General features: G+C 45.6%; 1 long non-coding RNA gene across 1 annotated transcript; it reads left to right on the top strand.

Annotated features, from left to right (window-relative positions):
• Positions 1-10,055: 10,055 nt before the first annotated feature.
• Positions 10,056-12,186, top strand: LOC125979681 (uncharacterized). Its single transcript, XR_011088024.1, has 2 exons — positions 10,056-11,076; positions 11,202-12,186. It is a non-coding gene; the product is annotated as an uncharacterized lncRNA (long non-coding RNA).
• The last annotated feature ends 10,125 nt before the right edge of the window (positions 12,187-22,311 follow it).

Here is a 22,311-nt window from a genome sequence, read left to right as displayed (position 1 = left end):
CGCTCACTGCAGGTGGAGAGTCCATTCGTCGCTGTGCGTACAGCGATGTTCGAATGGAGGTCTGAACTCTCCACCCTGCAAGGGCATATTTATTAAGAGAAACAGAGTGGGGGTATGAGTAGGCTGAATAGAAAGCCCTTGTCCTCTAGTGAAAACATATCAGGGGATGTTTTACGACCTTGTTGTCATGCTGTCATGTGTCGTCCGGTTCATTTCCTGTGTTATTGTGTGATTTCCTCTCGTTCCAGTCAGTGTGTCCTTCCCCTGTGCGTCCGGTCACGTGAGCCCCTGATTCCAAGTGTGTGCACCTGCGTCAATGACCAACTGTCTTCACCTGTGTTCCCCTCCTGTGTCCATATAACCCGCGTCTTTCCCCGTATCCAGTGCCAGTGCGTCTTGCCTTGTCAGAACACTAGCGATCACGAAACCCTCGAGTTCCACGTAGAAGCCTTGTTAGAGCAACCTTGATCACCGATGTTAACTTGGTTACATCGCTACCTTGTTTTTGTATTTCCCTCGGTTCGAGGCGCTTTGATTTCCCCTTTTTCTCCCTCGGTTCGAGGCGCCTTTGTTTTCCCTTTTTTCCCTCCTAGTGAGGCGTTTTTTGTTCGACTGTCAGTGGCGGCAATAAAAGCCTTTTTGGACATTGAACCCTCTGCATTCGAGTCCTCTCCCTGCTCTGCGCCTGACACTTGTGGAGGATGGGACAAGGTAGGTTATTTATTACCGGTTGCATTCCAACATAATCATACGATAAGGATAATCTGAAAAACCCTAACAAATACTATAGCTAAAACGGCCTGTTGCGTTTTGTTCAAGATGTCCATCGTTAAGCAAGGAAAACAAAAATGTGCAGTAACAGCTTTTGTAACAGATGTTAGGTTGTTTAATGGCAGTCAGTGCACAAGGCAATTCAGCAGATGAAACAACGTCACACTCCAGATCAGAAGGCTTTATACTGACCAAAAGCAGGAACTTGGAAGGGAATGGGAGGGAAGGATAAGGTGTGTTCTGTTATCACCTGAATGTCCTGTTATTTACTGAATGTTTTGTGACTATGTGTCATGGAACTTAACTGAGCTCTGTGTGCCGTGCCTGTGCTCACTGCCTATGTGTAAGTGAAAGTCACAAAGCTCTGTGTGCTGTGTCTGTGCTCTGATTGAGCAACTATGTTTGGGTAAATTATTTACACATTGATTGATATGATGAAGTATATATGTTTTGTCAAACGCACCTCTTTCTATAAGGTGCCCCCGGCTACCCGGTAACGGGTTTGTCTTAGCCGGGTTCGGAGAAAGTAATGCGTGGTCAAAGCGGAAACATCTGCTGAAGGACAGCAGGTGTACGAACGGGGGAAAATTGTCCAAACCCTATACAGCGTGGGAAAACTGACCAAATTCTATAGGGCGTGGGAAACTAGGCGGTCTTACCCTATAGAGAGGATATAGGTACCAGACAAGTCTATAAAAAGTCCTGCAGAGGCAGCTACGAGGCTTTTCCCCCCAAAGAGCGCTCATACGTGAAGAAGCCCGAAGGAGTTTCAAGATTTTTTCCAGAGTCCCGGGATCTTTGTGTGAGACGCAGGATCGCTGGTCTGAAATTAACTTGGATTTACTCCAAAGAATTGAACTGGACAACTTTACAGGAGAAACTAGGTGAGAGAAAACGACTTTTATGTATTTTAGCGAGAGTGGGGAATAGTCATCGGGCCGCCGGCTCCCTCGAGGCCAGCCTGTTTCTCTAATTTGGATTTTAGAAGTAAGATCGGATTGATCACTCGACTTTGCTTCCACCAAAAATACCACGCAGCTGGTGTCTACCTTTTCCCTCTTTCATGAAGTGTGTTTTGCAATCGAATTGTTCTGGGATTGAATTATTTTATTAACACGGGTATCAGTGAGTGAAATTGTTCGGTTTCTGGAGTAATTGAGATTTGTAATTCTATTTCATGTTTCTTCAATAAATGTGTTTTGTATATTATTTACTTCGTTGTGCGCTGATTTGTACTGAATGTGCAATCGATGGTTTGGGGTTGATTTGACGATTTGATTAATGTACGGGGGGTTATTATGGTATAACATAGGACCGTAATAAATAAAAGTAACATCAGACAATTTTAGAGAATTGAATAACTTTCGTAGTTATTTGAGACACGAGTGAATTTCAATCCGTTTGAAAGTTTGCTTCGTCTGAATAAATTAACGGAAGTGTTTAAATCGGATTATTGGGTTGGTGTAGAACTGAAAGTAATTTAATTATTTGAAGGGCGCAGGCCCGTTTCCCCTTTTGACGGGCCGCGTAAAAAGTAACTCCGAACATATTAGAGAATTAAATAACTTTCGTAGATATTTAAGGGAAGAGTGAATTTCGTTAAAAGTGAATTCGTTTAAAAATTTACTTCCTCTAAATAAAATAACGACGATGGTTAAAATGGATTATTAGAGTTTGTGAAGGATAAAAGTATTTTGATTGTCCGTCGGGCGCGGCCCAGTTCCTAAATTTGTCGGGCCGCGTCAAAACTTAAACAGGACACGATCGAAAAATAGACTTGCCTTCCAAATTAATTACGGGGCAAATCTAAATACAGTAAGACATTTTTATTCGTTTTAAGAAAGTTGTTACTCTATTTAAAGCAATCAAGTGGGGTGAAGCACTCCGACAGTTAAGTGCAAAATCTACATATAAGGAGTTAGAATTATTAATATAAAGTGCATTAATTTTCTTCTTAAATGCTATTATTGTCACACTTTTATTAATTCGATTCTCTTTCGAATAAACAAGTTGGTCGGCTCGCTGCATGAGCGACCAAGTGGAACGGACCCATATCAACATTTACTTCGGCAAAACTAGTGCTTGGGTGCGCTATACAAACGAATCCCTGAGGTCTTAACAAAGACATCTAAAAATATCCGTAACATAATAAGAACTTCAAACATTAGCGGGGAGCCATCAATACGATGCGGTCACTTCGAAGTCTTGCCTCGAATTGAGTTACTCGGCTCGAGCTTCGGGTGACTTGAGAGGGATTGGCGTCGTACAGAAATTAGATTGATTCCGGTGGAGTTAATTTAACTCGGGTGGTTAGATTACGGACGAATCTCCGAACCCGGCTAAGACAAACCCGTGACCGGGTAGCCGGGGGCACCTTATGGAAAGAGGTGCGTTTGACACATCTTATCAGCGTGATTGGGGTGCAATGACTTCATAAGTGCCACCTTAATTTATTTGGCTTCATACTGTCCGCTTCATACATTGTAAGGTACAGTAAACACACCGGTGTCTTTCCTCGTCTCCCATCGTAGTCACACTGAAGCCGAGCGCTACGTACGCTTCGTCATAGTATTGCCTTGCCTTAGCTTTCGTGTGACTCTCAATTCTCGTATCTCCGTCTCTTTCTGCCGTTTTTTTCAACCCTCTTAAATATTTTTCCATGGTGTCCCACTGCACTTTTTATCACCTGCTTTGTGCTGTGAGTGCTTATGTTCCAAGCACTCTACGTGCGCTCTACACTGTCGAGCAGTGGTCACCAACATGGTGCCCACGGGCACCAGGTCGCCCGTGAGGACCGCATGAGTCGCCCGCAGGACTGCTCTAAAATGATCTCAAATAGCAACACTTGTCAGTGAACTGCATCTATTTATTTTACAATCAAACCTCGGTTTTCGAACGTCCCGGTTCTCGAACAAATCGGAATTCGAAAAAAAAAAAAAAAGAGATTCTTTTGCTTCGGTTGTCGAAAAAAATTCGGAGGTCGAACCTCGCGAGATGAGCCGGGAGGACCCGAGAAAACTCGACCGTGCGGCCCGGATGCCGACTGACTTCGTTGTTATTGTATTTTCGTTACTTTGAGTAATATATAACCCCTAATCATGCCTCCAAAGAAAGCAAGTGGGAGCGGTAAAGCCATCCTAAAACACAAAGACGCTCTTAAAGCAACGCGACAGCGAGCGCCCGGCGCGCTGCGGTTGCGCGATTGGACCAAATTAAGCTCCCTGCGCACTGAGGTCCACTTAAATTTTGGAAAGTCCATCAGAACTTCAAAAATATTTTCTAAATTTCAGCGACGGCTCTGTCACATTATTGCAACAAACGCGGTGCAGTTGCGCGGTGGGCGACGCTCTACGGTTGCGCCTTCGGCGGTGCGTTGCAGTTGCGCGACCAGACAAATATGCGCAAATGAAAAAATGCTTTAAACAAAGGCGTGGGTTTTTGTCTTGAAACGAAATATATTTTTTCCATTATTTGTAATGGGAAAAATAGATTCGGAATTTGACCGATTCGCTATTCGAACCGCCTTCTGGAACGGATTGTTGTCAAAAACCAAGGTTTGACTGTATTTTTGCTATTCTTGTTAAAATCACACTTACATGTGAACTGGAAATGACAATAATAACACATGGTGAAAGCCAAATTGAACAAATTGGCTATTTCAGAAGTGTGCTTCAAACTGGTAGCCCTTTGCCATAATCAGTACCCAGGAAGTAGCTCTCGGTTTAAGAAAGGCTGGTGACCCCTGCGCTAGGCCAACGAGCCACGTAGTAAATTAGCTGACTCCGTTACATTCCGATTGGTAGCGAATATGACATGGACCTGAGGACTGCATTTTAGTGATTAATGAATTCAGATTGATATAGCCAGTTTGGGCGTGTCCTTTCAGGATCATAATTTTGTGTCTACCGCTGCCTCGTGGAAGACAGGCCTAAAAAAAGATGGGAACACTTGCGGGAGTTTCACCAAGATGAATTTGGACGAACTTTATGAAATAATGTTGATGTTAAAACATAGGTGGACGTGTCTGGAAGTCTGCGTTCAACAGAAGGCTGTTTGGCAACAGTGAACAACGGACAAATTCAGCAAGGTAATTTACTTACGCCATGACCCAGATTCGTTCCGGTGATGCTACGGCCACAACGCTATACGATCATGACCAATATGCAATCGCATACAATAAGTTTAGGGTCTTTTCTTTAGGATCTTCAGCCAAGACACCCAGGCAGACCATGAAAGAATGTTGATGTTAAAATGTTGGTGGAACTATCCAACTGTGCAGATCCGATGATCCCAAAGATTTGGGGTGAGACAACATTGAAAAAACGTTTTTCTTTGTTTACAGTGTCACTTATTTTGTGGCTTACCTTTTCTTCATTACACAGCCAAAGTATCGTATCATTTTACCTTGCGGCATATACTACACCGTACATACCATATCATGTTGCCTATTCAACTCATGCATGAGATGCGATGGCTGAGATATTTAGGCGATGGGTTGCTACTCCATTGTGCTCTCCACTCATCAATTCATATCACATCCTCGTCGGATTTTCACAAGCTTCACATCCAAAGTATCTTGGCACAACGTACGTAACATGACTTGTCAACACAAGATGAGGTGGCTGAGAGGTTAAATTGATGGATTGCTAATCCATTGTGCTCTGCACGCATGGGTTCAAATCCCATTCTCATCGAAGGTTTGCTTTAAATTGTTTTGGAGTGGTACAACTGTTTTCCAACATCCCGGTTCTCGAACAAATCGTTATTTGAACAAAAAATTCCGGAATTTTTTGCTTCGGATGTCGGACAAAATTCGGTTGTCGAACCTCGCGAGATGAACCGAGAGGACCCGCATGCCAAGATTCAAGATTCAAGATTCAAGAGTTTTTTATTCGCCATGTTTGAGCGTGCCAAACAAGGAATTTGACTTCGGTAAATCACAGCCTCTGTTCAACATTTGGATGACTAACAACAACACTCAGGACATGTGAAGAACGAAAGATATTCCCAAACACCTCCTGATCTTAAACTCCCAAGAGGGCAAGGAAAAACTCAAAACTCCAGCTAGGGGAAATGAGAAACCTTGAGAAGAGACCACCTATGGGAGGGTCCCTCATCTAGGATGACCAGGCTGCAATGGATGCAGAGAGGACACATAGTACAAACAGTGTAGACAAAAAAGGTGTGGCAAGCGGGATGTTATTGCACAGTAATGACTCTGAGACTCTAAGAGTGGTGTGAGTTCATCAGAGCGACAGCCTGGGGGAAGAAGCTGTCTCTGTGTCTGCTGGTTTTAGTGTACATAGCTCTATAACGGCGTCCGGAGGGGAGTAGTTCAAACAGGCTGCAACCTGGGTACGAAGGGTCTGTTGAGATGTTACTTGCACGTTTCCTGGTCCTGGACAGGTACAAGTCTTGGATAGATGGGAGGTTGATTCCAATTATCTTTTCTGCAGAATTGACTCAGTTTGTTATTAACGTATTTGCTGGTGTATAAGTCGACTCGGTGAATAAGTTGACCCCCTAAAATTCGACGGAAATTTACGATTTTATGATATATCCTTTGTATAAGTCGAGCTCAATTGTTGCATTATATTAAACTTCAAAATTCAATCAGAAATATGCGAAATTTATTGACGAAATGTGTTCAAATTTGCGAGTTTGTAGCGAGCGATCTATACGCCATTTTAAATTTACTTCATGACCCTGTGATTTTACGCGCCGAGAGAGACTAACAACAATGAACACTCTTAGAAACTGGTTTATTTTTAGTTAAGAAACAACAAATTATAATTATAAAGTGATTGCCGGTACATCGAGTTCAAAATTCGTCTTCATCGTCGCTATTTCCGAAAAGCTCGTTCCATTCGCTTTCGTTTAGTTTGTCGTCATAAAGGGCATCTTCTTGGTCTTCTCTATCCTCAGTTTCCTCCTCCTCCTCCCAGATAAGGTCGTCTTCTGTCCCATCGAGAGCGTTTGGCGAATATTTTCTAAGTGCCAACGGCTCTTGCGCCATAAAGAGTTCGCCTCGGCTGGTTCCCCATGTCGGCCAGAACAAGTGAAAATTCGGCCTCTTCCCCTGGAAGTCTGGCCAAGTTTGGCAAATATTTTCAAAGTGCGAACGACTCAACCGCCTTAAAGTGTCCGCCTCGGCTGGTTCCCCGTGTCGGCCACCACAAGTGAAAATTTGGCCTCTTCCCCTGCAAGTCCGGCCAAGTTTGGCGAATATTTTCAAAGTGCGAACGACTCAACCGCCGTAAAGTGTCCGTCTCGGCTGGTTCCCCGTGTCGGCCACCACAAGTGAAAATTCGGCCTCTTCCCCTGGAAGTCCGGCCAAGTTTGGCGAATATTTTCTAAGTGCCAACGACTCAACCGCCGTAAAGTGTCCGCCTCGGCTGGTTCCCCATGTCGGCCACCACAAGTGAAAATTCGGCCTCTTCCCCTGGAAGTTTGGCCAAGTTTGGCAAATATTTTCAAAGTGCGAACGACTCAACCGCCGTAATGTGTCCGCCTCGGCTGGTTCCTCCGGTCGGCCAGAACAAGTGAAAATTCGGTCTCTTCCCCTGGAAGTCTGGCCAAGTTTGCCGAATATGTTCAAAGTGCCAATGACATTCATTTAGACATGGCGATTGAATGTTTACGTACCGGTAGTTATTGTCGTTGCTTGACGCGCGATGACTCGCACATTCGCTCAATACCCAGTACTTCCCCCTAGCAGTCATCGTCGCTGCCTGGCTTTCGATGTCCATTATTGAGGTGAGAATATTTGAAATTGTTGCTGAGGATGCGTGTTAATGCAACAAACGCTTTATAATGATTCAGTTTCTCGCTGTTTGATGAGCCTGACGGACGCACACCCACGCACAATGAGATGCATGAGAAACGGCCTTGGTTACCATCACATTTGAAGTGATGAATACGAAGTTAAATTTTATGACTCGGTGTATAAGTCGAGGTCGATTTTTTTCGGTCGATTTTGGATTGAAAAAGGTCGACTAATACACCGGCAAATACGGTACATTCTCGTTACTCTGAGGATTGCATCAACTCTAATCATGCCTCCAAAGGAAGCAAGTGGGAGCAGTAAAAACATCCCAAAACACAAAGACGCTCCTAAAGCAATGCGACAGTGAGCGCCCGGTGAGTTGCAGTTGCGCGATCCGACCAAATTAAGCTCCCTGCGCACTGAGGTCCACTTAAATTTTGGAAACTACATCAGGACTTTCAAACTATATTCTAAATTTTAGTGACAGCTCTGTCACAATAATGCGACCATCAGTTGTGCAGTCGGCGACACGCTGCAGTTACGTGATCGGACAAAAATGTGCGAATGAAAAAATGCTTAAAAAGGGCGTTTTTTTTTTTTTTCTTGGAATGGATTTTTGTTTTTTTCATTATTTGTAATGAGAGAACATGATTCGGAATTCGAACGATTCACTTCTCGAACAGCCTTCTGGAAAAGTCAAAGTCAAAGTCTCCTTTATTGTCAATTCCTCCACATGTCAAGACACACAAAGAGATCGAAATTACGTTTCTCACTATCCCAGGGTGACAAGACAGAGTTCACAACGCACATACAAGTAAACAACACAGGAAAAATAACATAAGAAGTCAACAGCAATGAACAATAAGCGTGATAGCACGCTAGCCGCTCCCGATGCACAGCAGAGTCCGGTAAGATGACAGTCAACCAGGCCACTGTGAACACGAGCACACAGCAGGCACGCACTGTCCGGTTCGTGGATCCTATCAGGCGAACGCAACCCATCTTGTCGTCCCGCGAACGAACGTACGCCAGGAGAATGGAAGGCACGGATGGGCGAGCTGGGTTGGCCGCAAGCCTGGCCCGACGTCTCCGCGCTGGTCCCTCTTCCGCTGCCTCGCAGACCCGCTGCCGACGCATCCCAACAATGCTCCAGGACGGAGCAGTCCGAGCTCAGGACGCAGTCCAACCGGGGGAGGAAGAGCAGGCCAGTCCGGCGTCGCTCCATGACGAAGCAGTCCGAGCGCTAACACCAGCAGCAAATCTCTCCGCACCAAAGTCCAGAACGCCATAAAACCCACTCCCGCCGATGTTGAGCAGAACATGCCCGCCGCACTAGTAGCACGACGTATCACACGAGACGAATACACACAAAACTGCCAGACAAACACTCAGTAAACACTCACAAAACACCGAACGGGACAGAGAGTGGCCGCTGTGTGTGCACGCGCCGCCATCTTGAACCCATCACAACGGATTGTGCTCGAAAACCAAGGCTCCCCTGTATCTGTAATCTGGTTTGTATTTGACTCAATATAGTAATATTTATATTCTTTGGCGGCTCGTTGGTGAATTGGTTAGCATGTCCGCTTCACAGTTAAGAAAGTGCGGGTTCGATTCCACCAACGGCTGTTGCGTGTTGATGATGTCCGTTGTTGGGTCAGGAAAACTAAGATGTGGGGTAACGGTTGGTTCTTTATTGGCAAATCTTGGGTTGTTTAATGGCGGTCAGTACACATGGAACTTCAGCAGATGTAACTCACCCCCATCTCCAGGTCAGAAGGTTTTATACTGTCCGGAAAAGGCGGGAAAGCGTCACCTGATCATTTGGTATCGATGTGTATTGGAGAGTCACTGCTGTGTGTGTGTGTGTGTGTGTGTGTGTGTGTGTGTGTGTGTTTGTGTGTGTATTTGTGTGTGTGTATGCGTGTACGTGTGTGTACGTGTGTGTATGTGTATGCGTATGTGTGTGTCGTTGTAAGGCGGACGTAGTTGAGAGCGTGGGCGTGGATTGTATATATAAAACACGCGCCCTATGTGTGTTAAACCCAGTCATGGCACACATAACTGAGACTGCGCCTTTCATTACGGTGCACGTTTTAATCGTGAAAATGCGGTAACTCGTCAGCGTTGGTTTACTGCAATTTGACGACAAACCGCAAAACTATTGGGCATGGAAAGTATCATTTATTGGCGCAACTAAAGACTTAAATTTATCAGAAACAGAGGAGTTCGACCTACTAACAAGGTGGCTAGGTCCAAGATCTGCAGAGCAGACAAAAAGGGTTCATGCACTACCCACTGGAGGCGTAAAGATGATTTGGGAACGGTTTGAAGAGTGTCACCGTTTCTCAGAAGCAATTGAGGACACACTGCTAAACAAAATAGAGGAGTTTCCAAGGCTAACAAACAAAGATACGAGCCAGCTAAGAGACCCCGGAGACATCTTGTAGGAGCTATTGTGGGAGCTAAGTCAGATGATTGATTGATTGATTGATTGATTGATTGATTGATTCTTTCGTTCATTGGTTGATTCATTGATTGATTCATTGATTGATTCATTGATTGATTCATTCATTCATTGATTCATTGAAACTTTATAGATCCCGGGGGTGGGGATATTCAGGCCCCAGCAATATTCATACCACAGAGCGGGTATATAAAAGACACAAAGATGACATGAGCGCAACTCAATAGGCTCCTATAAGGCTGCCACACAACGGCGCCACAAAGAAAGCCAGTAAGTGCGAAAGTTAAAAGCCATCAAAGCAAAGCAACAAGACAAAGGAAAAAAATAACAGCGGCTGTTAGGTTCAGATTCAGCAAAAGGATCAGCAGACAAAACCAGTGAGACAGAATGTTGAGTCTTTTCTCGCGAGGAGTGCATCCAGACTTACAGCAATCCAAAATACACTCAAGGTCTTGTTTACACTCATCTCTTTTTATTTAGGAATGCCCTACCTACAATGTGAGACTAGCCCCTGATAGGTGGGGGGGAAAGCGTGGGCTTTGTCTCATGAGAGAAGAAACGAGATTCTAAGTGAAACTAGAAGTCGCAGACAGGATCCCATGAGAAACGAAAAGTGAATGTTATGGGAAACAAAGTAGTCATGTGAAAAGAGTGCATAGACAAAATGACATGTGCAGACATCAACAACTTTCTTGGATTCCCAGATGTGTAGAAGGTCAGGAAGCTCCAGACAGCATCGTTTGACTTGTTGTGGACTGGGTGATGTCTGCAAGAAGAAACAGCAAGCATTCTGCGCAATAACTTTATTAATAAGTACTCATTAGGGAACGCATGATAACATATATATACAATTTATCTAACATCCACTCTCACCCCCACTCTGTTCCTCCTAATAAATATGACCTTGCAGGAAGGAGACTTTTCAGACTTCATTCGATTATCACTGTTCAGACAGCGACGAATGGACTCTCCACCTGCAGGTGTCCAAAAGGACTTACTTGTCTCCCGTGTGGTTCTTGCAAAATAAGTTGGAGTGAGCAAATCTCTAACAGTTTCCATTGCTCTAAGTAAAGTAAGTGCATTATCACGTAACAGTCTCTCTTTCAGATGTGTATCACTTATGCTGAACACCAATTTATCCCTTATCATGTCATCTTCATGTCTTCCAAACTCACAGTTTTTGCTCTTTTGACGTAGTTCTGTGATGAATCTGTCCACCGATATTCCTGATGACATTGTGTGCAACCAAAACTGATGGCATTCAAAAACAACATTCTTTTGTGGACTGCAGTAGTCTCTGAATGCCTCCGGAACTTCCTCCATCGTTGCTTCCTCTCTTTCTGGGGTAATGGTAAGTGTATTATACACTTCCAGCGCCTCCTCGCCGACAGTGTGAAGCAGGATGGCAATTTTGACCTCCTCATTTTTACCCACTGCATCAGAAGCAACCATATAGAGCTGAAAACGCTGCTCCCACCTGCGCCAGTTTTCAGCGAGGTTCCCCATGAGAATCAGCGGAGACGGTGGCTTGAACTGCTCCATGTCGGCTGTGTTAGCTCCCGTTAGCTTGCCGCTAATCTTCGGTTAACACGTGTTGAATACAGTCCTTGACTTACTCCGTAACTCCGTCTTCTGACACCATGTTGTAGCTTTATGCTCTGATGAACTATTGTAGTGTTGTCACTTAAGGGAAATGTGCTTTCGGGAGTTTGCAAACATATTTTTTAAGGTTGTGTTAAACTTATAATTATATTAATATCTAGTATTGGAGTGCTCGTGTGGATTGGTGGGTGGCGAAGAATGTGCAGGCAAACTGCATGAACGTGTTTTCTTCGAAGTGTTGTGGAATAGGCCCAGATAGGGAGTACCGGACGAGAACACCTCAAGGTCGGTGAGAAGCGAGAACAACAGCACGTCTATGTGGCCGGGCTTCGCGGGAAAAACCCAACCGCCTGACCTCAGCGACACCTGGACGGGGAGGAGATGACCATCGACCAATCATCTCACAATATTTTGCATGCTTTAATATTCATATTGTGTTTCTTCAAAACTGGGCAACCCGGAAGAATGTGTCGTCTTTTGGTGGTCACAAAAACGCACGAGCTTTAGTGTGAGGGACCCGGGACCCAGGCCTGTATTAGTGCGCTTTGTCAGGAATAAACAATTGGTAAATTTGGTCTGATTGATCTACTGGTCTTCTCTTTGACAGAACGAACTTGCAAAATTGTTAGGTGCGCCAGTGTGTGGATTAGGACATAGCAATTTATGTGTTAAGTGTTTGTTAGAGATTTGCTCACTCCAACTTATTTTGCAAGAACCACACAGGAGACAAGGCAAGTTCTTTTAGACACCTGCAGGTGGAGAGATCACTCGCTACAGGAATGAAATCTGAAAAGTCTCCTTCCTGCAAGGGCATATTTATTAGGAGGAACAGAGTGGGGGTGAGAGTGACTGAAAAGGAAACCCTTGTGCTCTAGTCAAAACATATCAGGGGATGTTTTACGACCTTGTGTAGGATGAGACAAGGTAGGTTATTTATTACCGGTTGCATTCCAACATAATCATACGATAAGGATAATTTGAAAAACCCTAACATCTCCCTCCTGTTTTATCATATGATTATGCCACCCCAAACAACAAAGACAAGTAAAAAACATATATACATGTAGAATGAAGAAAGATGAATAGTAAAAATAAAACAACAAACAATGATAGCAACACTTTCCAGTGAAGATGAGGCATTACCTCAATACCCCAAGATCAAACTTATTGTGTAAGCGAAAAACCTGCCGGCCAGATGTTATTAGCAGGAAAATTCTTACACGGTCCCTTTGCTTAAGACGACCAGAATGCTATCAATAAAAAACAAAAACACAGAAACAGTACATCATTGTATCCATCACTTGCGAAGCATTTTCGATGGTCAAATCATCAAGTTTCTGTAAAACATGCTCAACAGAACAGCATCTATGCAATCCACGTGTCATTATTGTCATCACATCCGTCATCTCTAAGAAGTTGTATATGAACTTGGGCTACAGTAGAGGACACAAACTTCGACACAGCAGACTTCAAACATGGGATAACGCAGGACGTAAACAAGCACAACACCACCAGCACAACAAGCACAGGAGACAGCAATTTCAAAAGCAGTTGCCACCAGTTGCCAGAGAATAGCACTGCGACCTACAGCGACAACCGCATAGTGAAGTTTGCTGACGACACGACTCTGGTGGGTCTCATCACGAAGGGCGACGAGACTCGGTACAGGTCGGAAGTTGACCTTCTGACCACGTGGTGCAGGGACAACAACCTCCTGCTGAACGTCAATAAGACCAAGGAAATGATTGTTGACTTCCGGAGGGGTCACACAACACACCTGCCGCTGATCATCGACGGTGCTGTGGTGGAGAGGGTGAGCTGCACCAAGTTCCTGGGGGTGCACATCAGTGAGGACCTCTCCTGGTCCGAAAACACCTCGTCACTGGCAAAGAAAGCTCAGCGCCGCTTGTACTTCCTGCGGAAGCTCAGGCGTGCATGTGCTCCTCAGGCAGTCCTGTCTACATTTTACCGTGGCACCATTGAGAGCGTCCTCACCAGTTGCATCGCTGTCTGGGGTGGTAACTGCACTGAACAGAACTTGAAGGCCCTGCAGCGCATAGTGAATACGGCTGGTAAGATTATTGGTGCTTCGCTACCCCCCCTGAAGGACATTTACACCTCCCATGTCGCCCGCAAGGCAACCTCGATTGCCAGAGATGTGAGTCACCCGGCTCACTCTTTGTTTGACCTTCTGCCCTCTGGGAAGAGGTACAGGAGCCTGCGCTCCCGCACCACCAGACTCGCCAACAGCTTCTTTCTCCAGGCTGTTAGGGCCCTGAACTCGCTACCCCCTTCTGCGTAGCGTGCGGCACTGTTGCGCTATTTTCGAGAATGTCTGCTGTACGCGCACTTGCTCCTTTTTTTTTCTGCTCCTCCTATTTATTTATTTATTTATTTATTTATTTATTTATTGTTGTGTTATTTATTCATTATTTATTCAGCACACTTTTGTTATACTTGTTTACTTGTTTGTCTGTTGTGAGCCATGTCTTGTCACCGTGGGATAGGGGGGAACGAAATTTCGGTTTCTTTGTGTGTCTTTGGCATGTGGAGAAATTGACAATAAAGCTGACTTTGACTTTGAAAAAAAAAAAAAAAAAGAAATCAAACTGATGTGGGACCTTGTCATTAGACATGGCCTGCTGTAAGTTCTTCAGCGAATTCATGGCGTCGTTTATGTGGGTGTCATTTTCTCCTGGTATGTATGTGCAACAGGAAGTCCCAATGATGTGGCACACACCACCTTGTGCTGCCGTCAACAAGTCCAGAACCATCCTGTTTTGCAAGACCATCAGTCTAATAGCCTGAATCTCTCTATTTTGTCCATCGTTGACTTGCAGTGATAGATTCACAAAGGATTGAAAACGATAGTTCAGTGTCTCGATGAAGAGCGATAGTTTCCCAACCCCAATCTGAGGGAAGAGCGCAAGGACAACTTTGTCTCCGACGGACCATACTTTATGGTCCTCTGGAACGTTCGCACCCCAGACAGGGTCATGAGGGTCAAAGGTTGCAACTGCTCTGCGTCGACGTCCAGAAGAGTTGTGTGCTCCTGTCAGCTGATGATGTCGTATCCTGTAGGTGTGGTCCGTCACCCACACTGGTGCACACACTCCTGTCCAGTTGGCGGGCAGCATCGGATAAACCTTGTGACCACAAAGCCACCAGCCATTCTGTATGAAGTATGTTCCGTTCGATGGTGTAGCCATGTTCGTTGGAGAGCCCTCACCACCTGAAATGGCTCTCTTATCTTGACACTCATCGGTGATGTCCAAAGCTCCCATCCAGTTTCCTCCTGGAGAGCAGTCGTCGTTAATGCAGACGTGGGTCTTGTTACCTTGGATGTAACATGTGTAATTCACTCCAGCTGGTCTCTCTGTGTAGGCCACTTGTGGTATTGTTCGTCCTCTAACAGTCACATTGAGATTTGTCCAGAATAGCTGATCACAGGCACCCTCAGCAAGTCCAGGGCGGTAAGGGCCGGCATCTTTGACTGTGACGGCACGGTGCTGATATCCAACTCCTCCCATGGATGCCATACATTTTGCTTCAGTGACATTCATTGCTCTGGCCTCCAAGCGAACTTGCGTGGAGGAAGGGGGGTTTTCGAACACACATAACACCCCTCCTGTGTGTGAGCTCTCACAGTGAACTTGACATACCGGTACCAAGTGTTGGTTTCGTATGGGTTTCTGGGGTCCCATGACCAGTCCTCAAAGTTCTCATCATGCGACCATCGCTTTCCACGGGCAACATTGTCATTTGGTCTGTTCAGATGAGTCAATAGACCATAGCACGCTCCAACCACAACACAGCAGAGGATCCATCTGGCATATGGAGCCCCGTTGCTACTAGGATGGCAGAGACACCGGGACATCCCCTCGCCTAGCGGAGTGGGGATCGATGAATTCTTCACCAACATTGAGACGTCTCACCCTAAACGATGGGACTCCTTTGTAGTTAGCCTTCCCCACCACTCCGAATTAGGGGTCCAGCACTCTCTGCAACTTGCAGTGGCTGAGGTGAATCCAACTAGGCCGTTGAGAAATCTTAACCGCCGTGGGAGTAGCAAGCAAAACTTGAAATGGTCCCTCCCACCGCGGGCTGGCCCAGTTCTTTCTTTTGATGACCTTGATGTAGACCCAGTCTCCTGGATTGATGGGGTTGTCCACCTGTGAGGGGGAGAGATCAGGCGGCAGTAAATTTGCATTGGACACATCTTTCAGTTTGAGCGTCCTGATTAGATAATCTGCCAAGGTCTGTTCTTCGTCTGCTTTTTGCAAATCTGCAGGGAACACTGGTAGTCTGTATGGTCTCCCATGTATGACTTCAAAAGGTGTTAGTCCTTCGGAAGTGGGAGTAATTCTCATATAGAGCTTCACTAAGTCGAGGCACTCTGGCCAAGGTCTGCCTGTTGTTTCCATGCATTTTTTCAACCTGCTTTTGATAGTAAAGTTTGCCCGTTCAACCAGGCCTGCGCTCGAAGGATGCCAAGCACAGTGGTTTTTTAACGTTATTCCAAGGTGTACAGCCATGTTCTGCACAACTTGGTTCACAAAGTGTGGACCATTGTCACTGTAAATGGTTTGGGGGATGCCATGAGTTGGTATGGTGGTTTTGCAGATAGCTTTTGCCACTGTTAAGGCATCTGCGCGTTTAGATGGAACTACTTCCACCCATTTTGAAAATGCATCAATCATCACTAGGCAGTATTTGTAAGGTCCACTTTGTGGGAGTTCAATAAAATCCATATGCATGATTTGAAATGGATAAGAGGGTTTTGGAAATGAGCCTCTCTTAGGGCTCATGTTTCCTTGTGGATTATGTTTCACACAAACAGGACATGCTTTACAAAAATTTTTTAAGTAAGCATCTAAACCAAAGGTAGTGAATTGTTGATCTATGATGGACTTCATCCCTCCTGTCGACACATGGCAAGGCCCATGTGTCGCAAGCGCTGCTGCCTTAAAAAGTGATTTTGGTAAAACAGGTTTGTCATTGATGCGGTGGATATTATCTGTATTGCACCTTTTGTCGTCCACATTCGTTTTTCCACCATTGGAGCATTGCCCTGCATATCTGTCAGTACAGTCTTATCTATGAGTTGTGTGTCCTCTGAACCCATTAAAAAAAATTCATGGCCATGTCTCCCTGCAGCTGCTTCTTTTGCAATTTTGTCTGCTAATCTGTTTCCATTTGAGACTTCATCTCTGCCAGTGGTGTGAGCAGCACATTTACACACAGCTAGTTTAGCAGGTAAAAGAATGGCCTGCAACAATTCTTTTAACAAGGAGGCATGGGTAACCGGCTTACCGGTTGATGTTGTCATCCCTCTGCGCTCCCATTGTTTCGCAAAATAGAACAGAGTAGAAAACGCATACTGACTGTCTGTGTATACAGTGACTTCCTTATCTTCCGCTAATTGACAAGCTCTTGTTAGAGCAATCAGCTCAGCAGCCTGTGCTGACCTGGTGTATGGAAGCTTCTCTGCTTCAACAATCTGGTTTGGCAATTTCACAATTGCATAACCACTTTGATTGTTTCCTTTAGGATCCTTTGAACATGATCCATCCACAAACCACTTTTCCCCCTTGTCAAGTGGCATGTCACTTAAATCTTCTCTGGGCAGCTGTAGATGTTCTGTAGCATCCAAACAGTTATGTGGTGTTCCATCCCCTGGCAACGTTGCTGGGTTAAGGATTGTGCACCTCTTTATCACGATGTGTGGTTGTGACAGAAGTATAGCTGTGTAGGACAGATGTCTGGCTGGCGACAAAAAGTTCATTTTGCTTTGCAGCAGCAACACATCTACAGCATGTGGAACCAGCAGCTCCATTTTGTGAAAGAGCACCACATCTGCAGATTGTCTCACTGCAAGCGCCGCCGCGCATACTGCTTGGACACAGTCCGGTAAAGACAGAGCCACTGGATCCAGTTTTTTTGAATAAAATGCAATTGGTCTTAGTTTGCTGCCATGACTCTGCAGCAACACTGAGGTCATAAAACCATTCCTGCAGTCTGCTGTTTGCACAAAGGTTTTATTGTAGTCTGGCAAGATAAGAGTTGTGGTTTCTATCAGAGCCTGTTTCAGCACTACAAAAGCATCATCCGCTACTGGTGTCCACATGATTTTTTCTGTCATTGTCATGGGAACTCCATGCACAATATCCAGCAGCGGTTGTGTTTTTTCCGCATAATGTGGGATCCATGCTCTGCAGTAATTGCAGAGCCCCAAAAATGACATCATTTGTTTTTTTGTTTCAGGTTTCGGTGTATCTGAAATAATCTGCTTTCTGGTTCTTTGTATCTGTCTTCCAGAAGCCGACAAAGTGTGACCTAAATAGTTCACTTCCTGTCTGACCCATTGTAACTTATTTTTGCTCACTTTATTCCCTGTTTTGCAGAGATAGTGTAACAATGCTAAGGAGTCTGCCTTGCAAGCAGCTTCAGTTTCAGAGGCTACCAGGAGATCATCTACATAAACTAGAAGTTGGCTTTTGTTTGACATCTGAAAATCAGCCAAACAGGCCATGATAGCTTGAACGAAAATAGTTGGACTATCAGCAAATCCTTGTGGCAATCTGGTGTATGTATAGCTTTGTCCTTTAAAGGTAAAAGCGAACCAAAACTGTGAGTCTGGGTGAATTGGCACTGAGAAAAATGCATTGCTGAGATCAATTACTGTGAAAAACTTCTGATTAGGTTTCAAAGTGTTCAGAAGTGTGTGTGGGTCAGGCACATTGGGTGCTCTTGTTTGCACTGCATCATTCACTGCTCGTAAATCTTGTATCATTCGCCAATTAATTTTGTCGGCCTTTTGGACTGGAAAAATGGGAGTGTTGCAAGGAGAATCCGAGCATTCCCTAATGATTCCTCCTGCCAAAAGATCATTTATAACAGGGGCAATCCCATTTATTGCCTCCTGTTTTAAAGGATATTGCTTAACTCTTGGACGCCACTCTGATCTTGGTTTGATCTGTACTGGGGAAATTGATTTTAAAAGTCCTACATCAGATGGGCCCTTGGTCCACAGTTTTTCAGGAAGCCCAGCCAATTCCCCCTCCTCCTTTTCATTCAAACAAATGTCAACTAGTCAGGGAAGCGCACAAGCGCCTGCTCTGCCTACAACCACTTCACACACTGTTTGCTTCCACACGTCACAACTGGTACTGTAGCTCCACCCATCACCTTTGTCCTCATAATCAGTCACAGATCCAGCAAGTTTAATTCGGGAACCCACATCTGCCCACGTTATACTGTGAGGTTTAAACAATGAGATGTGGGGTACAGCCGACAATTTGTATCTGTCTTTCTGAGGAGCGGGCAAGAGTACAGCGGCAGCTGCAAATGACCTGCGATCAGTGTACAGAGCAGTGATTGTTAAAGTTACTTCTGGGTCGCTGAGAAAACTTCCAATATAGTCATCTTGTGGATCAGTGAGAATATTCATGGTGACATGTAATTCAGTACAAGTCATTTCTGATTCAGGTTGGGACAATTGTTTTCGAGCTTCACTCAGCAATCTGCTTGGGAGTTTAGGATTTCGTTCAGGAGGGATGGCATAGGAGCAGCAAATCTGTTCACCTGCTTGTGCAGCATATGAGTCCACATCTCTCACTCTACATGCTCGCATGCTATCCTTTACTGGAATTATTGCAATTCCCAACCGAGTCATCAAATCTCGTCCCAACAGGTTTATGGGACATTTTGGGGATAGGACAATCGAAACTGAAGCCATGCTTCCAGTTTCCTTATCTCTCACTTCAACTGGATTAGAGATACTTTCCTTGTGTACCTGCCCATCAGCAGATTTCACCCAAATAGTATTTTGGGAGGCCTTTAGATTTGGGACTTTAGTTTTTATCACGGTTTTACAAGCCCCGGTATCACACAAAAACTCGACATCACTGCCTCCAATGTTTAGAGTAACATATGGTTTTTCTTTTAATGCACTCACAATGTCCCATGCTGTATGGACATCTACTATTTCTTCCTCTATAGGAGCACCAGAGGTCAAAGGGGGGGGGGGGTCTAGTCATGCTGAGAATTTGGCCTTTCCTCTGCCCCTCCCTGCACCCTTTGATTGATATTGTTTTGCAGAACGACACTCCCTTGCAAAGTGTCCTCGTTTCCCACAGTTCCAACAGTTGTCAGAATCTCGTGGGGGTTTTGAATTATATGGCTGCCTGCGACCTTGTTGGCCTCTACCTCTTCCTCTAACATGCTGGGACCCTTGGAAGAAGACTGTTGTATCTTCATCTAGTTCATCATCATCATTATCTAGATGAAATACATCAGAACTTTTGCATTTTTTGATCACTTTTTCAGCATGTCTGGCCCATTGCATAGTTGTTGACACACTTGCAACATCCACTTCCACCAAATGTTTCCTCACCCAGTTGCCTATTTCAGGGCGGAAATTAGTGAGGAGCGCATTTTTAAGCTGTTGTTGATAAGCGCTCTCAGCTGTATCATTGAATGGGATGCCACTATGCACCCTGAATTCTTTTTCAAATCTCAAACGAAAATCATCAGTATCTTCGCCAGGCTTCTGTTTTATTCCTGCCAAATGACCATAATTCGCTCGTCTTTGAAATATAGTTCGCACTCTTTGCACAAGACCATTCCATTGTGCTGCATACTCCTCTCCCAATTGATTTCCCTCAACTGGATAGGGAAAAGGCCCTTGATTATTTCTACCTGTATAATTTCCTCTAACCTTTGCCCAGTCTTTTCCCAAGGAGGACATTGCAGCTTCTCCTGCCTCATGTCCATTCAGTCTATAGGAATGTATAATTCCAGCCATGTCCTCTGCCCATATAGCTGGGTCTTCAGCAACAGGGGTAACCCCTTCAACTGCTTTTCAAGATTCAAGATTCAAGAGTTTTTTATTCGCCATGTTTGAGCGTGCCAAACAAGGAATTTGACTTCGGTAAATCACAGCCTCTGTTCAACATTTAGGTGACTAACAACAACACTCAGGACATGTGAAGAACGAAAGATATTCTCAAACACCCCCTGATCTTAAACTCCCAAGAGGGCAAGGAAAAACTCAAAACTCCAGCTAGGGGAAATGAGAAACCTTGAGAAGAGACCACAGATGGGAGGGTCCCTCTTCTAGGATGACCAGGCTGCAATGGATGCAGAGAGGACACATAGTACAAACAGTGTAGACAAAAAAGGTGTGGCAAGCGGGATGTTATTGCACAGTAATGACTCTGAGACTCTAAGAGTGGTGTGAGTTCATCAGAGCGACAGCCTGGGGAAAGAAGCTGTCTCTGTGTCTGCTGGTTTTAGTGTACAGAGCTCTATAACGGCGTCCGGAGGGGAGTAGTTCAAACAGGCTGCAACCTGGGTGCGAAGGGTCTGTTGAGATGTTGCTTGCACGTTTCCTGGTCCTGGACAGGTACAAGTCTTGGATAGATGGGAGGTTGATTCCAATTATCTTTTCTGCAGTCCTTATTGTCCGTTGCAGTCTGTGCTTGTCTTGTTTGGAGGCCGATCCAAACCAGACAGTGATGGAGGTGCAGAGGACAGACTGGATGATGGCAGTGTAGAAGGTCTTCAGCAGCTCCCGTGGCAGGTTGAACTTCTTGAGCTGTCTCAGGAAGTACAGCCTCTGCTGGGCCTTCTTGCGGACAGAGTCTATGTGGCCGGTCCATTTCAGGTCCCGAGAGATTGTGGTTCCCAGGAACTTGAAGGTGTCTGTGGAGAGAATAGTATTACTGCGGATAGTGAGGCGTGAAAGTGGTGAAGGGCCTCGCCTGAAGTCCACTGTCATCTCCACGGTCTTGAGCGGGTTCAGGTCCAGGTGGTTTTGGCTGCACCAGTGGACCAGCCGCTCCACCTCCTGTCTGTACGCAGTCTCATCACCGTTCTGGATCAGTCCGATGAGAGTGGTGTCGTCTGCATACTTCAGGAGCTTCACGGAAGAGTCACTTGCGGAGAAATCGTTGGTGTAGAGGGAGAAGAGCAGTGGGGAGAGGACGCATCCCTGAGGGGCTCCAGTGTTGGTGGTCAGGGTGTCAGATGTGATGCTCCCCAGCCTCACACGCTGTCTCCTGTTGGTCAGGAAGCTGGTGATCCACTGACAGGTGGAGGCAGGCACCGCAAGCTGGATGAGCTTCTGTTGGAGGATGTCAGGAGCGATGGTGTTGAACGCCGAGCTGAAGTCCACAAACAGGATCCTGGCGTACTTTCCTGGGGTGTCCAGGTGTTGCAGGATGTAGTGCAGTCCCATGTTGACCGCATCATCTACCGACCTGTTTGCCCGGTAGGCAAACTGGTGGGGGTCCAGCAGGGGGCCCGTGACATCCTTCAGGTGGTTCAGTACTAACCTCTCGAAAGATTTCATGACCACAGATGTCAGTGCAACAGGTCTATAGTCATTCATACCTGTGATGGCGGGCTTCTTGGCCACTGGAACGATGGTGGAGCTCTTGAAGCACGAGGGCACCTCACACAGCTCCAGGGAACGGTTGAAGATCCGTGCAAAGGTGGGCGCCAGCTGCTCAGCGCAGACTTTCAAGCAGGAAGGTGACACGCCGTCTGGGCCCGGTGCCTTCCTGATCTTTTGTCTCCGGAACATCTGGCGCACTTCCTCCTCGCGAATCTGGAGTGCGGGCGCGGCCTCTGCAAGAGAGAGAGTCGGTGACCACGGTGATGGAGGTGTGGACAGAGCAGTTGTGGGGGGAGGTGAGTATGT

Source organism: Syngnathus scovelli, chromosome 13, assembly GCF_024217435.2.
Source record: "Syngnathus scovelli strain Florida chromosome 13, RoL_Ssco_1.2, whole genome shotgun sequence".
Lineage (NCBI taxonomy): Eukaryota > Metazoa > Chordata > Actinopteri > Syngnathiformes > Syngnathidae > Syngnathus > Syngnathus scovelli.
The sequence above is the reverse complement of the archived record's forward strand: the minus strand, read 5'-3'. Positions and strand labels throughout refer to the sequence as shown.